Here is a 21,055-nt window from a genome sequence, read left to right as displayed (position 1 = left end):
GAAGAAAAACAAGAAATATAGCAGTACAAGTTCTCTGCAAAAAAATGTAGGTGTCTTTTTTTCTCTAAGTTTTTTCCAACAGTGTTTTTTAAAGACATAGTTATCCTATCCTATATAAATCTGCTTTTAATAGTCAGGAAAATGAAACACTTCTTTCCGTGGTGGTTATGTAACTCAACAGCCACAATCTTGTAGTATATAAGGTTGTTATCTAATGAAATAACATATACTCTTCTAGTACCTTTTTCTCTTATATAATTCATGATATGTTTAACAAATACAATATCTGAGACACTCTAATGCTTTTGACTAGAATATCATAATATATCGACTCTGAACTTTGGAGTTTCTCTTAGTTTCTTTTGTTTAGAACAGTTTAGGAGAAAACTTCCATGTCTCGGTCAATTATAAATTTTGTAGCTATATTCATTTTGAAAGCATAATTATTTTCCTTCAGCCATACTTTTATCTGAGGCAAACCATAAGCTATCACTCATATGAGTTTATTTAAGGTTTCAAAGTTGAATTTAAAACATATTTAATCTACTCCGTAGTGTATGAGCTTTCTCCTTACAGTTATCTCTTTATCTTTTTTCATTATAAACGGAAATCGAAACACAATGCTTGTTTCAAGAGTTTCCCTAGAATCCCCTCATGGGGGTGCTCGGGGTCGGGTTTGACTATGTCTTACCTACTCAGAATTAAATAAAATATGTTTATACAAGCTGTACCATTTTAGTTTAATTATATGGAGTAAAGTAACTGTAATATATATTAATAATTAACAGGTTGATGACATTCACAATAAAGAGCTATCTCAGAAGAGGGGTCAGCCTGAGCAGAAGGTAGAGCTGATATTTTGTTGAATTGTATTCATGTGACTTGTTTATAAACTTAACATACCTCTGATTCTTGGTAACAAAAATAATATTAGAGGATATAAAGAAGCCTATATACACTAATTCAAATCTATGTTAACGAATTAAATAAAATATGTTTATAAAGCTGTACCATTTTAGTCTAATTATATGCAGTAAAGTAAGTGTAATATATATTAATAATTAACAGGCTGATGACATTCACAATAAAGAGTCAGAAGACGGGTCAACCTGAGGAGAAGGTAGAGCTGATATTTTGCTGAATTGTATTCATGTGACTTGTTTATAAACTTAACATACCTCTGATTCTTGGAAACAAAAATAATATTAGAGCATATAAAGAAGCCTATATACACTAATTCAAATCTATGTTAACGAATTAAATAAAATATGTTTATACAAGCTCTACCATTTTAGTTTAATTATATGGAGTAAAGTAAGTATAATATATATTAATAATTAACACGCTGATGGCATTCACAATAAAGAGCTATCTCAGAAGACGGGTCAGCCTGAGGAGAAGGTACAACTGATATTTTGCTGAATTGTATTCATGTGACTTGTTTATAAACTTAACATACCTCTCATTCTTGGAAATAAAAATAATATTAGAGCATATAAAGAAGCCTATATACACTAATTCAAATCTATGTTAAAGCATAATATGGGCCACCTAGACACTTCATTTTGTATAAAGTTGTAACTAATATCTTTATAATGTTTATATTACACATTACACAATTATGTTGCACAAACTTTATCTAGCAACTATTGTGCAACTAAAGTGAATTTGATAGATTGTTATGGACATAGAATCTTATTATATAATTTTCCATATGTAAATAAGATTGCTGCATTGCTCCATTATTCGTGCTAGTCTCACTGTGTTGGTAAGTAGTATACTAACTACAGTTGTATAATATCATGGATATTTCCACCGTTTGTCTGTACATATAATTCTTATTAAAATAGGAAAAGAAGAAAATCTATTTATGCTAAGCTTAATTTGATTTTAAGTTTCAAGCATATATGTTGGAAATGTAAAACTGATGGTTTCAATGCTTATGAGTCGTGAATAAGTTCTTTAACCTGGAATTATTTTTTTTTTTTGTCAGTTTTAGCTTGGAATTGTTGGTTACTTTAGTTTAGCATCTTTTTATTTTTTTTTTTTTTTTTTTTATAATGTTTTTTCTGGTCGTTAATTTTATCAAACTTAGTTTTCATACCAATTTCTCAGGTTTATAATATGATGGTAACAATGGTATCAAAAAATATTCCCTGTATGGATCAAGATGATAAAACAGCTAGAGACGAAGTTGAAATTTCCAAGGCTGCGGACAGTTCTAACAATAGGAAAATAGTTATCTCAAGTTATTTCTTTTTTGTTCTTAGAACTGAGGTAACTGTGTACCATGTCTTATTGGCTATGCTTTATTGGTTCTCTATTTGGATGGATAACTACAACTCGTTGACACCAGTAGCTACTAAGTCCAGTCCTCACTTTGGTGCGCATTTGGTCATTATAGATTTAATTGCAATCTTTTAGTGATGGACTTGTTACCAAATCATAATGCATTTCTTGTCTAAGGATCTGATGAAAAGCTAACTGGATTTACCCTTGGTTATAAGATATAGCTTTATTTGATACACTACAACAAAATAGGCCATTTACGATGGCTAGCTTACAATGGAATAAAGTGCGCTCCCAACTTACGACAAAAAAAGTAAAACGTCGTAATTATTTATGACGAAACACAAAACCGTCGTAAGTTTAGTATTTTATTAATAGAATTTTTCACGGCACGATTAAACAAAAATGAAAATTATTTGAAGTTGCGACGATTTAAATATTTCGTTGTAAGTTAATTATTTTTATTAAAATTTGAACTTGAAATTGAAAAAAAAATATTTAATTAAAATTTACAACGAAATATATGCCATGGAAAAAATCGGATCGTCAAATTTATGACATAAATTAAAATTCGTGATAAGTTATCAAAGAGGGAAATTTAACTTTTTTCCCAAATTTTTGGCGGGAAAATATTGAACATCCAATTTACGACGGAAATTAAAATTTATCGTAAGTTAATCAAGATGGAAATTTAACTTTTTCCCTAAAATTTTGGCGGTAAATTTGACTTTTCTCAATTTTTTTGCAGATAATAATTTATGACGGGTTCTGTCGTAAATTAGCACATGATTTTTTATAAATTCAATTTTTAAGAAATATTATTTCATGATCCAACCATATTAATATCAGCATTTATTTGTTTTGGGTGACATTTCAAGAATTTCAGTAAAAAATTAAATATTTTGAAAAAATAATTTAATATGAAACATTGATTATATCACTAATATATATATATAATCATCCATATGGTTGGATCATTCAAAAATATTTTTAAAATAATCGTAACACCAATTTAGGAACAAACACTTGTTAACAGTACTAGTCCAACTCATGCTTCACTAGTAAATTGGCAAATGAGATAAAATTATTTTGACATTTAATTTTTTTAATAACACTAGTTAGTTGTGCAAGTTAAACTGATGGAACATATTTTAAAATTTTATATATAATTTTCTGAAAAGCGTTATTAATCATTTATTTTTAAAATGTCCTCCTTTAATTACCGAAGATTAGTTATTTAAAATTTTAAAATTGTCTAAAGATGGCAAACCTTTTAGAATTTTGGTTTTGTTTTAACCTAATTTTAAAATATCTTTTATAGAGTTATAGTTAATCGATTAAGTAATCAACATGTTAAAATAATATTCTTTTAAGGTCATGGAGATATTATATTTTTACCCTCAATAAAATAATATTTTTGTTATAACAATATTTTCCCCCCATCATTTTAAATACTTTTAAATGTTATAAAATATTATGAATATATATGCCTACTAATATAATTATCATAAAGTCATATCTTTTAAAATTTTAAATGAACAAAATTAAGAATTTAATTTAATTTTTTTAAAAAAAAATTATAATATTAAAAAAAATCTAGATAATCCGTGCGGGTTTTAAGCTAGTATATATAATTTATTAAAACATTAAACAAAGGAAACAATGTGAAGTCCACCATATTGGAACAAAATAGAAAATAGGGTTGAGTAGAGCTTGAGACCTAAATTTTAAGTCTCTGAATCGATTGCTGCTTGCAAAGTATATCGAAGATTCAACCGCTGTTATATATATCAAAGATTTAATCGCTGTTAAGTCTAGTTCGATTTTCTTCTAAAGTATCAAAGATTCCAAGATCCAACAGGTATCATTGATTCATTTTTTCATTAAATAATCAATATTTTGTCTCGGTACTTTGTACTTTATTCAATTAGAGGCAAGTTTCTTTATTTATATACAGTAATTTGTAATTACTTAATTACTTAATTTGTCTCTGTACTTAATAGTTTATTGTTGATGTTACTTAATTTGTCTCTGTACTTAATACTTCATTGTTGATGTTGAGAAGGGTTTTGATTCTGATTCAGATTTATATGGGTCTGATATTGAGAAAAAAGTCTAAAGCTATTGATACCAAGAAGGCGATAGAAGACCTACAGGCAAATGATGAAATGCTGATAAACATTAAAGAACAAGATGATGACTTTAGATTGCTCACACCTCAGGTTATTGTTTTTAACTTGCAAATATTATAATTGGTTGGAGTAGTTTTATTTATTGTTCATTTAGTATATTTTTATCATTTGTTTTTTGAAATTAGGAACTACAAGAAGAGGCTCAGCAACCTCCTGATCTTCCTGGTCTGTATTGAAACTGGACAACCCGTACTCTCAACTCTGTACTCATTTGTTCTGTACTCTCATAAATTTGCATTTGTGGGCATTGATGTATTACAACAAAAGAAATGTAGGCATCACTAATTATCTATTTTAAACCTATTGTATTATTAATGGAAACCGAATATATAGTATCATCTTTTCTGTGTTTTCTGTTTATATGAATAAAAGAAAGTGGTTGTGATAAATGAGCGAGTTGCCTGGTTTGTATTTAGGATACCACCATTCATATGAATTTCATTACAACATTGTGCGTGCAACCAAAACAATTATGTATGTGAAATATTTAAAATTAAGTTCAGCAATTACAGAGTCAAAATGTTGTTGTTAAGCAGATGTATGTGAAATTATGTATGTACATTTTGAGCTTGTCACAATGAAATAGAAAGTTTAATACAAATGCAGTGGTGCTGATTGTTAGTCACAAGTTTAATATCAAAGTATAAGTCCTAAATAGCAATCCCCAACAACAATTATATTTTCAGTTATTATGATTTTTACCTTCTAGTCAAATTTTGTTGATGTTTTCACTTGGTCAATAATGTAATTATACCTTATTATACAATTCTTTATTATGAAATATCTGGATCTCGTATTCTAGTCCTCGGTTCTGTCTCAAATTCCATACAATTCCCTTTATGTCAATCCCCTCACAGACCTCAAACATGCTCGAACTGCGAAGGCTGTCATGGAAACCTCGATATCGTGCCTCTCGGAGTTCACATTCATCGTAATTCTGACAACAAAGAGACTGTTGTCGCACTTAAAAAAGTTGAAAATGTAAAAAATGCTGATAAGGAAAATACGGAACCGAATAGCGGGCCAGTAGCCGTGGCTAAAAAGGTGTCTACCGAGAAGTTTCATAAGAAGCCTAGAGCCTTGAAGCCAACTTCACTTTAACTGTGTATGCAAATGAATGAACCTGAATTTATACTTGGATCAGGAAGTATGGAGCCTGCTGATTCGGAGCACTCGAGTTCGTTGAAGATTTGGGATTATTCGGATTCTGAGTCTGCTCCGGCTTCTTCCTGGTCTACTATTCCCAATAGGTTTTTAAATCTTTTTGTATGAAATTATTGATGAATTAATTAAATTTGATTTGTTGTGGAAATGTTAAGTACATTCAAATCTCGCCTAATTTGATTTGTTGTGGAAATGTTGTGGAAATGTTAAGTACATTCATATTCTAACATAATTTTTTTTTGTCATTTATATTTAACCTGGATAAATTAATAAAATTATCTGGTCTGATGCTATTTAAATTGATCATCTATTCCTGTTTTGCAAGACATTGTTGTGCAGGCCTTTGCCAGTGGACATTGGGAGGTGCACTTGTGTGATTGTGAAAGAAAAATATGTAGAAGGACTACATGGGGGCAGTTTGTACACCGTTTACACTAATGTAAGGTTTCCGTGTTTTACGACATTTCACTTTCTTGTTTTCTCCAAGTTTAACTCTTATAATAATGTTAATCGTATTGGGATGTTATATAGTAATTGAGGTTTCTTAGTTGATTATTCATGTTTGTTAGTGTTGCCTTGGAGTAGGTTTTGCACTATAAATTACATTATAATAGCGTTATAGTGTTGGGTTGTAGTTGCTCTAATTTGTTACAAGTATTAACAACTAACCATTGTCAATAATTAATATGTCATGCTGCATAATGTTTGTTTCACGTTTGAAATATTTGATTCTTATAATAGTGTTAATTATATTGGGATGTTTGACTTAGTTTTTATATAATAATTAAGGTTTCTTAGTTGATGTTTCGTGTTTGTGACCTGGATTGTAATTTATTAAGCATTAGTAAAACATAACCATTGTCAGTATGTTATGCTGCAATATGTTTGTTTTTCCATTTGAATATTTAGATTGTACCTCATAGTAGTTAGAATTGTCCTGCAACACAACTTAGTTTGAGAATTCATTCTCATTCCAACTTTGCTTTCATTCCCAAACACTTCACTAAATTAATGGATGTTTCGCTAAGCAGTCGCTATTTTATGATTTGTACTCATTTGATCATACTTGTACTAATACCTTGAACAAGTATATTTCGAGGAGATTATAAAAATACTGCCTTATCACTAGGCATTGTGATCTCATATATAGGAACTGAGAAATGGTTATAATTTGGCACACATGTTGATATTGGAAATCAGAGCAAACAAGTTCACAGTCTGCTGATTATAATCAGGTGAGATAAACATGACCTTAGTGAAATTTGTTTGATATGTCCTGTGATTTGATTCAGTTCACAGTAGTCATTCTATGTAATCAACCATTTAGATGTTGTTTGGGAGCATTTAGAATTACATGTACTCTGTCACAATCCTTGAAAAGGTTAGTATTTGACTCTTTAATGGATTATCTCAAGAGGGTCATGGAAGACAATCGAAAACTTGCAGTGGCTCGCCACAAGAGGCATAATGGAAGATCCGAGTTTATAGTTGCTCAATCAATAAAGGGGATTTTAGGTCCTGGTGATGATAGTTTTGTCGGAAGTGTCACTTCCAACCTCATAGGTTCCAAGTACAATATATGGGATCAGGTTCGATGTCCATTTTAGTACTATACTGTTGAAGAGCTGGTTGATTGAAAACTATGGGTTCCAGCCACATGCCGTGTCAGAGCTCAATGAAAAGAGTTTCTGGAAGATGTTTGATACTGGACTTTATGAGCAGTGTATGAGGAAGTATGGAGCTATTTTATGAGTGTGTACTACAAGTGTAAGAAATGTAGGAAGATTGAGAAAGAGGTTCAGGAAGCCGAGCAAGCCCATCTTGAGAGCGCTTATGCAGAAGTAGACATATCAGTAGATTAATTTTTATGTAGGTTTTCTCGCTAAATCATATGAGATATGTCTCTGCTTTTATCATTTACTATTCATCCAATATTTGTAGGTCTTGCACATTTTTTGCTATAGTTGCTTAATTACTTACCGGAAATGAAATTAGACTTTGCCAGGGAGTTTTTGTTAACTTTGTGATTGCATTAGACTTTGACATGTTTAGAATTTAAATTGGAAGCCGAACATGGCTGGAAACTGATAAATCAGAATTTGGCTATTCTGGAAATACAATCTTACGACGGTTGTTTATCACATATTCCGTCGTAAGTTACTAATTTAGATAGAAGACCATACCGCCAGTTCTCTTCCTATCTTCTACATCTCCTGCCAGATAGTCGTCTGAGTACCCAATTACAATATTATTCTCTTCATCACTAGTATAAATCAAGCCAAAATCCATCATTCCTTTCACATATCGTAAGACACGTTTTGCAGCATTCAAATGCATCACCGTAGGTTCTGCCATAAGCCTACTTATAACACCAACAAAATAGGCCAAGTCAGGACTAATGTAAATCAAGTATCTCAGCCCTCCAATTATGCTTTTAAAATTTGTTGAATCCACCAGTTTGCCTCCTTCATCCTTGTTGATGATCTCTTTAAGATGCATCGAAATTATAGTAGGATTACACTCAAACATTCCAGCTTTGTGAAGTATCTTCTTTGCATATACTGCTTAATCCAGACATATGTATCCATCTCCTTGCACCACCTCAATACCGAAGTAATACGTGAGCTTGCCTAAATCGATCATGTCAAAACTCTTTGTTATTTGAGGTTTGAATTCCACAATAGCCTCAACACTTGTACCAGTGACTAGAAGATCATCCACATAAAATCCAACGATTAAAATTTCACTTCGCACATGCCTGGTATACACCGATTGTTCGTATGCACACATTGTAAATCCCAGCCCTTCTAGACACTTATTAAGCTTAGAATACCAGGCTCTTGGAGCCTGTCTTAGTCCGTATAAATCCTTCAATAGCTTATACACGAGATGCTCTTTTCCACATTTCACGAATCCTTCAGGTTGCTTCACATATACTTCCTCCTTAATCTCTCCATTAAGGAATGCTGTTTTGACGTCGAGATGGTGCACCTGCCAATTACCTTTAGCTGCAAGTGCCATCAACAGTCGTATTGTCTCGATACTAGTAACAGGTGCAAAAAGCTCATCAAAATCCATACCCTTTCATTGCGCATAGCCCTTCGCAATAATTATGGCCTTATACTTTGTAATGTTACCTTCTGCATCTCGTTTGATTTTATATACCCACCTCAGATCAATTGCCTTTCGCCTCTTTGGTAATTTTGTTAACTCTCAGGTTCCATTTCTTTCAACAGCCTCAATTTCAGCTTGCATTGCCTTCCTCCATTCACCCTCTTTAGCAGCTTGCGAGTAATTGACTGGTTCATCTATGCCCATAAGATATAGTTCATCCTCCTCCAGTTCTATTGGTTCAGTAGCAGCATAAATTTCATTAAGTGCTTTGAACTTTATAGGTGGTTCATCAGTCTCAGACCCATACTCTGATATGCTCGAACTTTGACATATACTGTCTTCATCTTCAGGGTTATCACTTGTTTTATGGTCTCCTTGCATTGTCACTTCAACATCTGTGTGTTGAGTTTGTAAAGTCGACATTACAACAAAATTACCAGTATTAATCTCACCTGCATCTTCAGTTTCACACCAATTCTACGCCTTTTTCTCCTCAAAGATCACGTCTCGACTCACGTGTATCTTTCAAGTTTCAGGATCTAGCAGCCTATAGGCCTTTGTACCCGGTTCCTTTCCAAGATTCACTACTGGTCTGCTTCTATTGTAAAGCCTTTTTAGATTCACATTCTGCTCCTTCATATATGCCATACATCCAAAGACTCGCAAATGATTTATACTTGGCTTTTCGTTGGATCATGCCTCGTATGGAGTAACACCAGTTACAGCACGGCTTGGAAGTCGATTCAACAAATATGTTGAGTGTCGAACAGCTTCCCCCCACAGATAGTTTGACATCTTCATCTCCTTTAGTAAACTTCGTGACATCTCAATTAGGGTCCTATTACGCCTTTCGACCACGCCATTCAGCTGTGGCGAGTATGGAGCAGAAAAATGGTGAGTGATCCCAGCTTCTTCATAATATCGAGCAAAATCCTTTGAGGTAAATTCCCCACCATTGATTGTTCTAAATGTACCAATCTTTTTCAATGAACTATTTTCGACTAACACACGAAACTTCTTGAAGGCATCAAGAGCATCATTTTTATTTTTCAGAAGATAAGTCCACATTACTCGACTATAATCATCAATTAGAACAAAATTATATTTATTACCTGCAGGCGTGGTTGGTGAGATTGGGCCACAGAGATCGCCTTGCACCAACTCAAGAGGTCTCGTTGCGATGGACTTGGATTGGCTAGGAAAATATATCCTGCATTGCTTTGACATGAGACAGCCAGTGCACACCTCTTTCGGTTGTTTGATGACAGGCATTCCCAACACCATATTAACCATGGACATGAGTTTTATGGCCTTGAAATTAACATGACTGAGACGAGAATGCCACAACCAGCTCTCATCTTCATATCGTGACATCAGACATTGTAAATCCCTGTTATAGATTACAAATTTGTAAAATCTAGTTGTTGAACATTTAACTTTCATAAGAAAATTTCCTTCTTGTTCTCTAACCCACAAATAATCTCCTCTAATAGTGATATTGTATCCCACTTCCCTAAGTTGTCCAAGGCTAATAATGTTACTACGTAAGGAGGGAATAAAATATACCTCGTTCAATGTTCTGATTTTTCCATTCTTGCACTTCAAAGAGATGCATCCCTTTCCTTCAATTTGCACAACTGATCCATCCCCAAATTTAACTTGTCCCGCTACACTTTTGTCCAATTTGTCAAACTTGAATAGTTGTCCTATCATGTGGTTACTAGCTCCATTATCTAAGTACCACATTTTGGATTCCATTTGGCTTCCAACATCACCTTGACTAAACTTTAGCTTTACATGTTCTTCATTTATTAAAAATACCTTCTTTTCGTTTTCCCTGAGTTTCGCCAAGAGGAGTGCAGGTTCCTCGTCAGGGATCTGTGCCATGTGAGCCTCTTCCTTTACATCCTTATCACGTTTTGGCTTTCTACCCCTGTTACTTCGCTTAAGCCACTCTTCTCTTGTCAACAGTAACTTGGACTCATATGTCCCCCTTTCAATCCATTGTTCCCTGTTTAGAAGGAGTTGATTACCTCTTGTGTCTGTCAATCGCTTCAGACGCTCTTCGTGAGCCTTCAATGACCTCACCGTCTCTTCCAATACCATAATATCAAGGTTTCCAAATTGCTCTATGTTAGAGGCAATTTGCAAAAACTTGGTTGGCATTGCCCGTAACAGCTTCTTTACCACATAACTTTCAACAATTCCTTTCCAAAAGCTCGTATGTTTGTAACTAATCCAGCCAATTTCATGCTGAAATCATCGATGATATATGTTTCCTTCATAACCAACGACTCGAATTCAGATTTTAATGTCTGCACCTTTGTAGTCGTGACGCGTTATCAGCTCCTTGACACGTCACTTTGATGGCCTCCCCTGCCTCCTTCGCTCTCTCTTTATCAGCTAGAGTTAGCAATATGTCCTCGGGTATAGCCTGGTATATCGCAGCCAAGGCTAACTTATCCTCTTTCTCTTCAACCACAGTTGTTTTCGGATCCTTCGGAGATATTGCATCCCAGACTCCATGGGCCTGCAGATTAACAAACTTACCTAGACTAAATCAAATACAAACGTTAAACAAAGACTTATTAAAAAACTACTCCTATAAACTCTTCAAGCCAGGCCATGACCCACACATGATATAGCAGCACGACTCAGAAAAATAAATAGACAAAGCAGATAACTTTAAGTTTGAATTAACACGCCAACAACACACACATCAGCGAATTAGAATGGAACTACGGGTGTGAGATACCAAATAGCATATATGCAACAAGGAGATTAGATGATTTTTCAAAGACCTCTTCATCAAATGAAAAATCAATTGTAACAAAAGTACTTAATAGTTACATTAACAAAATTAGATAATTATTTTTCTACCATTGATACATATTTATATTTGAAACTAAAGTATGATAAATCATCACTTAAATATTTGAATTTTGATATACTGATGTATCACGCGTACCCACTCTTATATTCACCAATGAATATAAACATACATGATTAAAATTGATAAACACACAAATCAAAATAATGGCAAAAAGACTTTTTAATCTCATCTCCCACGTGGTTAAGGATGAGATTAGCTCAGGTTTCCAAATTATCCAAATAACTCATTGCATTCACAAATGCTCAATAATATAACTAACCAATAATATAAAAGAAAATTATATCACTAATTTTCTTCAATTAATATGCATTTCTACTTCTATGAATATAACTGTTAAAAATCTATATAATCTAAGGATTGTTCATGAAACATCATTATTTTTAAAAAAAAAAAAAATTAATATAATGATGTACCACGAACATCCTCAAATTATATAAATTTCATAAACTATAACGTTTTTTTGTTTACAAAAATAAACTATAACATATTGTACACGGACCATAAGTATAAATTGATCTTGTTGCTTCAATGGATTACACTAAAGGCTAGAGCAAGAGTGAAGCCGTGTAGTTTATGCACAATGCTTGTCCACTAGTTCCATCGCAACACTTGCAAATCGGGTTTATTTACACGCATATCACCATCATGAAGTAGAAACTTCAATCCCGTGCAGCTCCCAGTGTTTATGCTTTTCATACATATTTACGTTTATGCTTTTCATACATATTTACTTAGCACTCATATAATAAAAGTTAACACTTAGCATACATTGTGTATTTTCCCACTTATTTCATTAAACTCTATCAAGTTTGATTGAACTGTATTCACTTATTCACAATAATTTTTGTTATGACCATAATATGAAAGACACATTTTTTATTAAAAAATATGCAATTTTAATTGATGAGAGTTATTTATATATTTAAAAATAAATGCACAATGCACAATATAATTTTTTTTAATGTTATGTACAATGTAGCTTAACTGCAATATAAACCAAATATTTTTAAATATCATGTAATTTTGGATAGTAAGAGATAGTATATCCAAAAATAAATTATTTTAGGAGTAAGGGGCACATTTTTTTTACAAAAAGGATGAGGAGAAATATTAAACAAGTAGTAATATATGAATATTGTTGTTTAATGTATGGGGGTATTAAAGTATGGCCAAGTCTTTTAATGGTCATATATACACGGAAATGGTGATAACTTATGTAAGATTTTATGATGGCATTGTTGTTTAATCATAGAAACTTTCTTGTTATTGTCGAGAGAATACATAAATAAAAAATTATACAACTTTAGTCTTTAAAACATGTTAGATGCATCTATCATCTAAATCAGAGAACACAATCTTTTGATCTTTGTATGTAAGCTGAAGGATGCTACTGAGTACTTATTAGGAGATTATGAGGAGAGGAAAATGTGAAGTTGTTAGGCTTAGAGCATCGGCTCACGAATACATCAAGAGATATGCTCATTATTATGAAAGGTGGGCTTTAAATGAAAAGTCAAGAGAGAAACCATTAGCAGATCTAAGCCACATATAAAATAAGAAACTTCAGAAACTTGAGAAAAAAAATTGTCAGCAAGAATACCTAAGCTTTGTTAGGGAAGCTTGGGAGCAGATTTTTGAATAAAGGCGAGTGTTAAAATGAACTTATATTTATGGATATTTTATGCCACCAGAAGCATGTACGAAAGCAAAACTATTTGAGTAAGCACAAGGTGAGGCTGAGGTGGCTTTAGAAAGGCTACATGATTACGTAGAAAATAAGCTGCAAAAATACTTTAAAGATGAGGCTAGCTGAGAAGAATTCAATAAAAAAATTCGTAAGGAGCTTATAAACTTAACTAAGGTAACTCAAAGATATTTTTCGAACTTTCTCAAGGGATTAGAAAATGGCCTATTTGAAGTTGATGTTACTCTAGTGAAAGAAAAACATGTCCAATTGACAGATGCCTGACAGTGTCAACACTGTACTACCCTAAATGATTGTGACCATAACATATGCGAAGGGTGCTTGGTGCGTAAAGAGGGTTAAAACAGAGACACCATTCAAGAATTTCGAGGTAAGAGTTTTTTAAGGCAACGAGATAAAAAAAATCTTATTTTTCATGTCAGCTTAATTTAAGAGATTTAGTAAGTAGTTTCTAGTGCTTTGTTTGTAAATGAACTGGTTTTGTTTTTACCTTAAATTTTCATATTACTTAGATTTTGCTTTCCTTATGTTAGACAATTCCTGTATTTTGATGTTTGTTTGATTGGAATGTGAATGTAGTAAAATTTCTATAAAGAAATTTTAAGTCTTCTACATGTCATATGAAAGTGGAAAACTACTTATAGACTTATAGTATTATGCGATAAGCTGGGAAATGAAAAAACAAATTAAAATAGTCGGGAAAATAGGGAATTCTGAGAATTGAACTTGGAACCTCTCACTCCCTAAGCGAGAACCATACAACTAGACCAAATGCCATCATGGGTGCAAACCAAAAAATATTTAGAACATCTCTATCACCCCCAAAAGTTGAACAAGTAAGAAAAAAAGATTTGAAGAATCCCATTATCTAGTTTTTGTAAATATTATTGTAAATTACAATTGAATATAGACATTAAGACATTGATTTTTGATGAGGAGCCGGAGAGCTGCAAACGTCCATCACATCTCGAACCACAAATGGATTAAGCTACCAATCCACTTTGAACACGTTCATTTAATACAAACAGAAACATTCTCAGACTACAAATGTCCAATTCCCTGCTCACAATTCAAATTATTAGACATGTAAATGAGGATATACCATTATTACATATTTGTAAAGTCTTAAATGAAACCCATCAATTTTGTATTCTTTTTTATTATTAAATTTCATATCCAGACTCATTAGAAAAGACAGACATAATTCAAAGTAGAAAGGAACATAGGAAAAACAGAAAGGAATATACTGGATGTTGTTAAACAAAGTGAAGAATCTATAAACATAATGTTATACAATTTATGCATTTAGCACATATATGTGCTTCTTTGATGTTTCAACCAATTTTTTTACAGAATATTGTACACGGACCATAAGTATAAATTGATCTTGATCACTTCCATAGATTACACTAAAGGCTAGAGCAAGAGTGAACCAGTGTAGTTTATGCAGACTGCTTCTCCATTAGTTCCATCACAACACTTGCAAATCAATCCCAGTTTTCCTTTGAGTTACCTCCTCTATTCATCGTATCATTATTCATTTTACTAAGAGAGGACCATCAAATGACTTTAATTAAACTGAATTTCTAAATTACAAGTCATTATATTTATGGGGTTTACTTACACGCATATCACCATCATGAAGTAGAAACTTCAATCCCCTGCAACTCCCAGTGTTATTTAGTATTAGACACCCGAGTTCATTCTAATATGTTAAACAGGTGGATAATTGATTTGAGAAATTCTCATTTGACATGTAGTCATAATAAACTAGCATTTTCAAATAGTAGTTTATAACACTCCTATACCACATTTGAATGTTGTCAAGTTATATTTTTTAGTATAATAAGTAAAACTCTTTACCCGTAGTCCACAATTACATATCAAATGAAAATTTATAAAACCCCTTAGATACACATTAGCGGATTAGAATGGAATTACGGGTGGGAGATACCACATTACATATAGGCAACAAGGAGATTAGATGATTTTCGAAAGACCTCTTCATCAAATGAAAAATCGATTATAAAAAAAGTAATTAATAGCTACATTAACAAAATTAGGTAATTATTTTATGTTGGAGGGAATTAATTTTGTAGCAAACAACATTAATTTGGCAGCGAATATTTTTCTAGTTGTCTTTCCTTTTTAGACGATTATTGGACAAACTATTTTGAAGTATTCATTATGGTTTCTCTTGTAATTAAATAGAACTGTACTTTCATCATACCACTTTGTTTCTAACTATTAGGTGTGGCCCGGGGGTCAAGCGTATTAGGATCTAAAATATTATTGTAAATTACAATTGAATATAGACATTAAGAAATTGATTTTTGATGAGGAGCCGAAGAGCTGCAAACGTCCATCACATCTCGAACCACAAATGGATTAAGCTACCAATCCACTTCGAACACGTTCATTTAATACAAATAGAGACATCCTCAGACTACACATGTCCAATTCCCTCCTCATAATTCAAATTATTATACATGTAAATGGCGACATACCATTATTACATACTTGTAAAGTCTTAAATGAAACCCATTAATTTCGTATTTTTTTATTATTAAATTTCATATCCAGACTCGTTAGAAAATGCAGACATAATTCAAAACAGAAAGGAACATAGGAAAAAATAGAAAGGAATATACCGGATGCTGTTAAACAAAGTGAAGAATCTATAAACATGATGTTATACAATTTATTCATCCGGTCACATATATGTGCTTCTTTGAACTTTCAACCAATTTTTTTAGAGAATATTGTACACGAACCATAAGTATAAATTGATCATGGTCGCTTCCATGGATTACACTAAAGGCTAGAGCAAGAGTGAACCGGTGTAGTTTATGCAGACTGTTTCTCCATTAGTTCCATCACAACACTTGCAAATCAATCCCAGTTTTCCTTTGAGTTACCTCATCTATTCATCGTATCATTATTCATTTTACTAAGAGAGGACCATCAAATGAATTTAATTAAACTGAATTTCTAAATTACAAGTCATTATATTTATCGGGTTTACTTACACACATTACACGCATACCACCATCATGAAGTAGAAACTTCAATCCCGTGCAGCTCCCAGTGTTATTTAGTATTAGACACCCGAGTTCATTCTAATATGTTAGATGCCTGGATATTTGATTTGAGAATTTCTCATTTGCCATGTAGTCATATTAAACTAGCATTTTCAAATAGTAGTTTGTAACACTCCTATACCACATTTGAATGTTGTCAAGTTATATTTTTTAGTATCAAAAGTAAAACTCATTACTCATTAACCGTGTGAGATCCACATAGCATATAGGCAACAAGGAGATTAAATGATTTTTCAAAGACCTCTTCATCAAATCGATTGTAACAAAAGTACTTAATAGCTACATTAACAAAATTAGCTAATTATTTTTCTACCATTGATACATATTTATATTAGAAACTAAAGTATGATAAATCTTCATTTAAATATTTGAATTTGATATAGTGATGTATCACCCCTACCCCACTATTACATTCACCAATGAATATAAACATACATGATTAAAATTGATAAACAGACAGATAAAAATTATGGTAAAAAGACTTTGCAATCCCATCTCACATATGGTTAAGAATCAGATTAGCTCATGTTTCCAAATTATTGAAACAACTCATTGCATTCACAAATCCTCAATAATATATCTAACCAATAATATAAAAGAAAATTGTATCACTAATTTTCTTGAATTAATATGCATTTCTATTTCTCTGAATACAACGGTTAAAAAACAAAATCTATATAATCTAAGGATTGTTCATGAAACATCATCATCTTAAAAAAATTAATTTCAATATAATGATGTACCATGAACATCCTCAATTTATATGGATTTGATAAACTATAACACATTTTTGTTAACAAATTTAAATATTTTTACACTATCATTATATGAGAGATCTTCTTACTATCATTCTATACAAGAATACATAAAAAAAGGGCACTCTATGATTTGTAATTTTTGTATGAGGAACATAGATTGTGTATGTATTTATAGTAGAATAGAGGCATACGAAAAAATAAGTCAATAACATTACCATTGATTTCAAAGTATAAACGTATGTTTAACGCTGGATAACATCCAGGAAATACAAATTTCATAAATACTCATTTAATTTGTGAAATCTGTATACAGCTGGAAAAAATAAAGTACAATTTTTTACATATATTTATATATAATATAGTTGGACTTTTTTCATCAAAAAAAATAAAAAAATGAAAGACACATTTTTTATTAAATAATATGCAATTTTAATTGATGAGAGGTATTAATATATTTAAAAATAAATTATTTGAATACAATGCACAATGCACAATATACTTATTTTTTTAATGTTATGTACAATGTAACTTAACAACAATATAAAATAAACATTTTTAAATATTATGCAATTTTGGATAGTAAGAGATAGTATATCCAAAAATAAATTATTTTAGTAGTAAGGCGCACATTTTTTTTACAAAAACCATAAGTACAAAATATTAAATAAATAGTAATATATGAATATGTATATTTATTGATAATATATTTTTAAAGTGAAACAATGATTTTTAGATTATTAAGATATATGGATACTCATGATTTGTTCGGGGTTCACCAAAAGGACATATGGGCTTTTTTCAAACTCGATGTCAGTAATGGAAGGGTAAATGACTAATTGTTAATTAGCTCAATACAATATTATTTTAATCTCTTTAGAAATAAATTGAATAGACCTCTAAGTTTGCAAAGTTGTTTAATTAAAACTTGAATATCTTTTTTTTCACAAACAAAATGAAGAATTCATTAAAACATTGAACCCCAGCCTGACAAACCCCAGAACTATTTGTAGTTCTTGCACATTTTTGGCTATGGTTGCTTAATTACTTACCGGAAATGAAATTAGACTTTGCGAGGGAGTTTTTGTTAACTTTGTGATTGCATTAGACTTTGACATGTTTAGAATTTAAATTGGAAGCCGAACATGGCTGAAAACTGAAAAATCAGAATTTGGTTATTCTGGAAGTACAAACTTACGACAGTTGTTTATCACATATTCCATCGTAAGTTACTAATTTACGACGTATAGTTGTCTCGTAAATTTGTGTTTTATTTTATCAAAGATGGATCTTGTAAGAAAACATAAAACGTTTCCTCCGTCGTAAGTAACTAACATACGACATTATTATTCGTCGTATGTTGATAACTTACGACGGAATATTCCGTCGTAAGTAGATTTATTATTTTATTGAGAATGTGGGCCCCTGCTTCCCAACTTCCGAGGCAATTTTATTTTGTGACGAAAAATTGAACTTACTACTCGAGCAAAAACTACAATTTTTTCCCGTCTTAAATGCCTCAATTACGATGATTTTAGTTCAAAAAAACCGTCGTAAACGGCCTTATTTCTTGTAGTGATATTCTAGCTAGAAACTTGAAAATGTGTTGTATTGTGCTGCTGGTGGCACTTTTTTGTTGCCAAGTAGTCCAATTAAGTTCACATTTCTTTGTTTTTCATTATTTTTTTCATCTTATTTGATTACTTTTGATATTATATTTATTATATTGGTATAGGTACGAGCCCTTATCTCGAAATTGACTAAAGAAAAATCCGCTGCACTTTCGCAGGGTAATAAACTTCGTTAGGAATTGGTGAGAATAACAACTCAACTAAGATTTCTAACCTATAATGTATCCGTTCTATAGGCTATCTTCATGCAATACCTTTATGTAATCGGAGAAATGGCAATCTCAAATTATAGGAGATTACTTAAAGATGATGGTAGAGGTGTTGCAGCGGCACTAAATGGGACAGTTTGTTTTTTCTAACAAGTACGTTGGGTTAACTGTAAGTCACTTTCTGGTTGATGTTTACTTTCTAATTTTTTGATGATGGAGCAATACATTTTCCCAGCCGTGTATGTCGGGTTTTCTACTTATATCATTTGGTTTGATATAAGTAGTCTTCTAATATATATGATTTTCTTTTAATTTGGCTGTAAATGATTTCATTTACAATGTTATTTATAAGTTCACATTCATAATTGCAGATACAAGGTAAGTATTATCTTAGAACTAATCCCCTTGGTGAGGGAGCTAAGTGGCGTCAAACTTATGGGCAGGAGATATATTCTCCATTTTTATTAGCTTTCACTGAACATGTGAGATATATATAAATATATCATGTTCTCCTTTTTACAAATATCTATGCAATTAATTGATGATTCACATGTATGCAGGATGGAGATACAGATCTCCTGTGAACAGTTAAAGTTTGCATGCTTAGTATATTTGATTATTTCAGTGCCCTGTGGATTTGGAACTATGCTTTTAGGTGTTGCATTTTTGCACAATACCAGAGAGCCACCCTCATCTCCTTCAGATTCTTGATACTACCAAGTATGCATAAATAGTCTGATTACTCCCTAACTTACTAAATATGTGCAATTAGTCTGATTACTCCTTAACCTACTTTGATATGTTTTTGTTATGAATCAGATTTCTTGCGAGGATAGATATTTATAAGAAAAGGCGGTGAGACAGAGAAAAATGATTAAGGGCTTTGAACTTCTTAGCATCTTCCCTCTCATCAAGCTTTGATTAGTAATTGTTTTTTTTATTTGACTTGCTAGGGTTTTGTATTCATTTAGGTAATTAAAATTTTACCTTTGTTTCTGTTTATTTTTTCTGTCGAGTTGGGTAATTGAGTTGAGTTGAGTTGTGTACTAATTGTTAAGGAGTTTTCACCGATTGGGTGTTTGAATTGGGTTCGAATGTGCCCTATTTGGAATATCTTTTGCAGGTCAGAGTTGTTTAAGTACTTTCATATTGAAGCTATTGGTTATCAGGGCGTTCATCAGCTATCAAGGAGGTTTGTTTCTTCTGTATTTTCATTTTTTTGTTCTATCTGTGCGTGCGTGTTTATTTATGACTCTATGTTGTTTGATTGGATTTGATTTTAATATTGTTAGAAGTAATGTGTTTTTTAAAGACGTAGTTATCCTATATATAAATCTACTTTTAATGTCCACGAAAATGAAACACTTCTTTCCCTGGTGGTTATGTAACTCACCAGCCACAACCTTGTAGTATATAAGGTTGTTATCTAATGAAATAACATATACTCTTCCAGTACCTTTTTCTCTTATATAATTCATGATATGTTTAACAAATTGGTATCAAAGCTAGATTCGATTAGAAACTGGGCGTAAACAACAGCAGTAGGCGGAAACAACAAGTCAACAATGGCTGCAACAAATCGAGGTGTGAATATTCAACAACCTACAATGCCCATTTTTAATGGTGAAAACTATGATTATTGGAGTTTGAAGATGAAAACACTTTTCCAATCTCAAGACTTGTGGGATTTAGTGAAAAGTGGATATGATGAACCAGCAAATGTAACAAATGCTCAGAAGGAGGCCTTAAAAGAGACTAAAAAGAAAGATGCAAAAGCCCTCTTCTTTATTCAACAAGCTATATCAGAGAGCTTGTTTCCCAGAATTATGAAGGTTGTAACGGCAAAGAAGCTTCGGAAGTTTTGCAAGAAGAATTCCAAGGAAATTCCAAGGTAAGATCTATTAAGCTACAAACCCTCAGGAGAGATTTTGAGAACTTGAAGATGAATGAGTCTGAAAGTTTAAAGGATTATTATTCAAAATTAAATGAAATTGTCAATCAA

At 32.0% G+C, this 21,055-nt stretch overlaps 1 long non-coding RNA gene across 2 annotated transcripts; it reads left to right on the top strand.

Moving 5' to 3' along the window:
- Positions 1 to 5,357: 5,357 nt before the first annotated feature.
- On the top strand, positions 5,358 to 7,572 carry LOC141703787 (uncharacterized). Of its 2 annotated transcripts, none has more exons than XR_012567691.1 (3): positions 5,358 to 6,084; positions 6,796 to 6,880; positions 7,061 to 7,572. It is a non-coding gene; the product is annotated as an uncharacterized LOC141703787 (long non-coding RNA). The 2 variants fall into 2 exon arrangements; XR_012567690.1 differs by having other exon boundaries at positions 6,775 to 6,880.
- The last annotated feature ends 13,483 nt before the right edge of the window (positions 7,573 to 21,055 follow it).

The sequence above is a fragment of the Apium graveolens genome, unplaced genomic scaffold, assembly GCF_009905375.1.
Source record: "Apium graveolens cultivar Ventura unplaced genomic scaffold, ASM990537v1 ctg7100, whole genome shotgun sequence".
Lineage (NCBI taxonomy): Eukaryota > Viridiplantae > Streptophyta > Magnoliopsida > Apiales > Apiaceae > Apium > Apium graveolens.
This window is presented reverse-complemented; position numbering and strand designations above follow the sequence as displayed.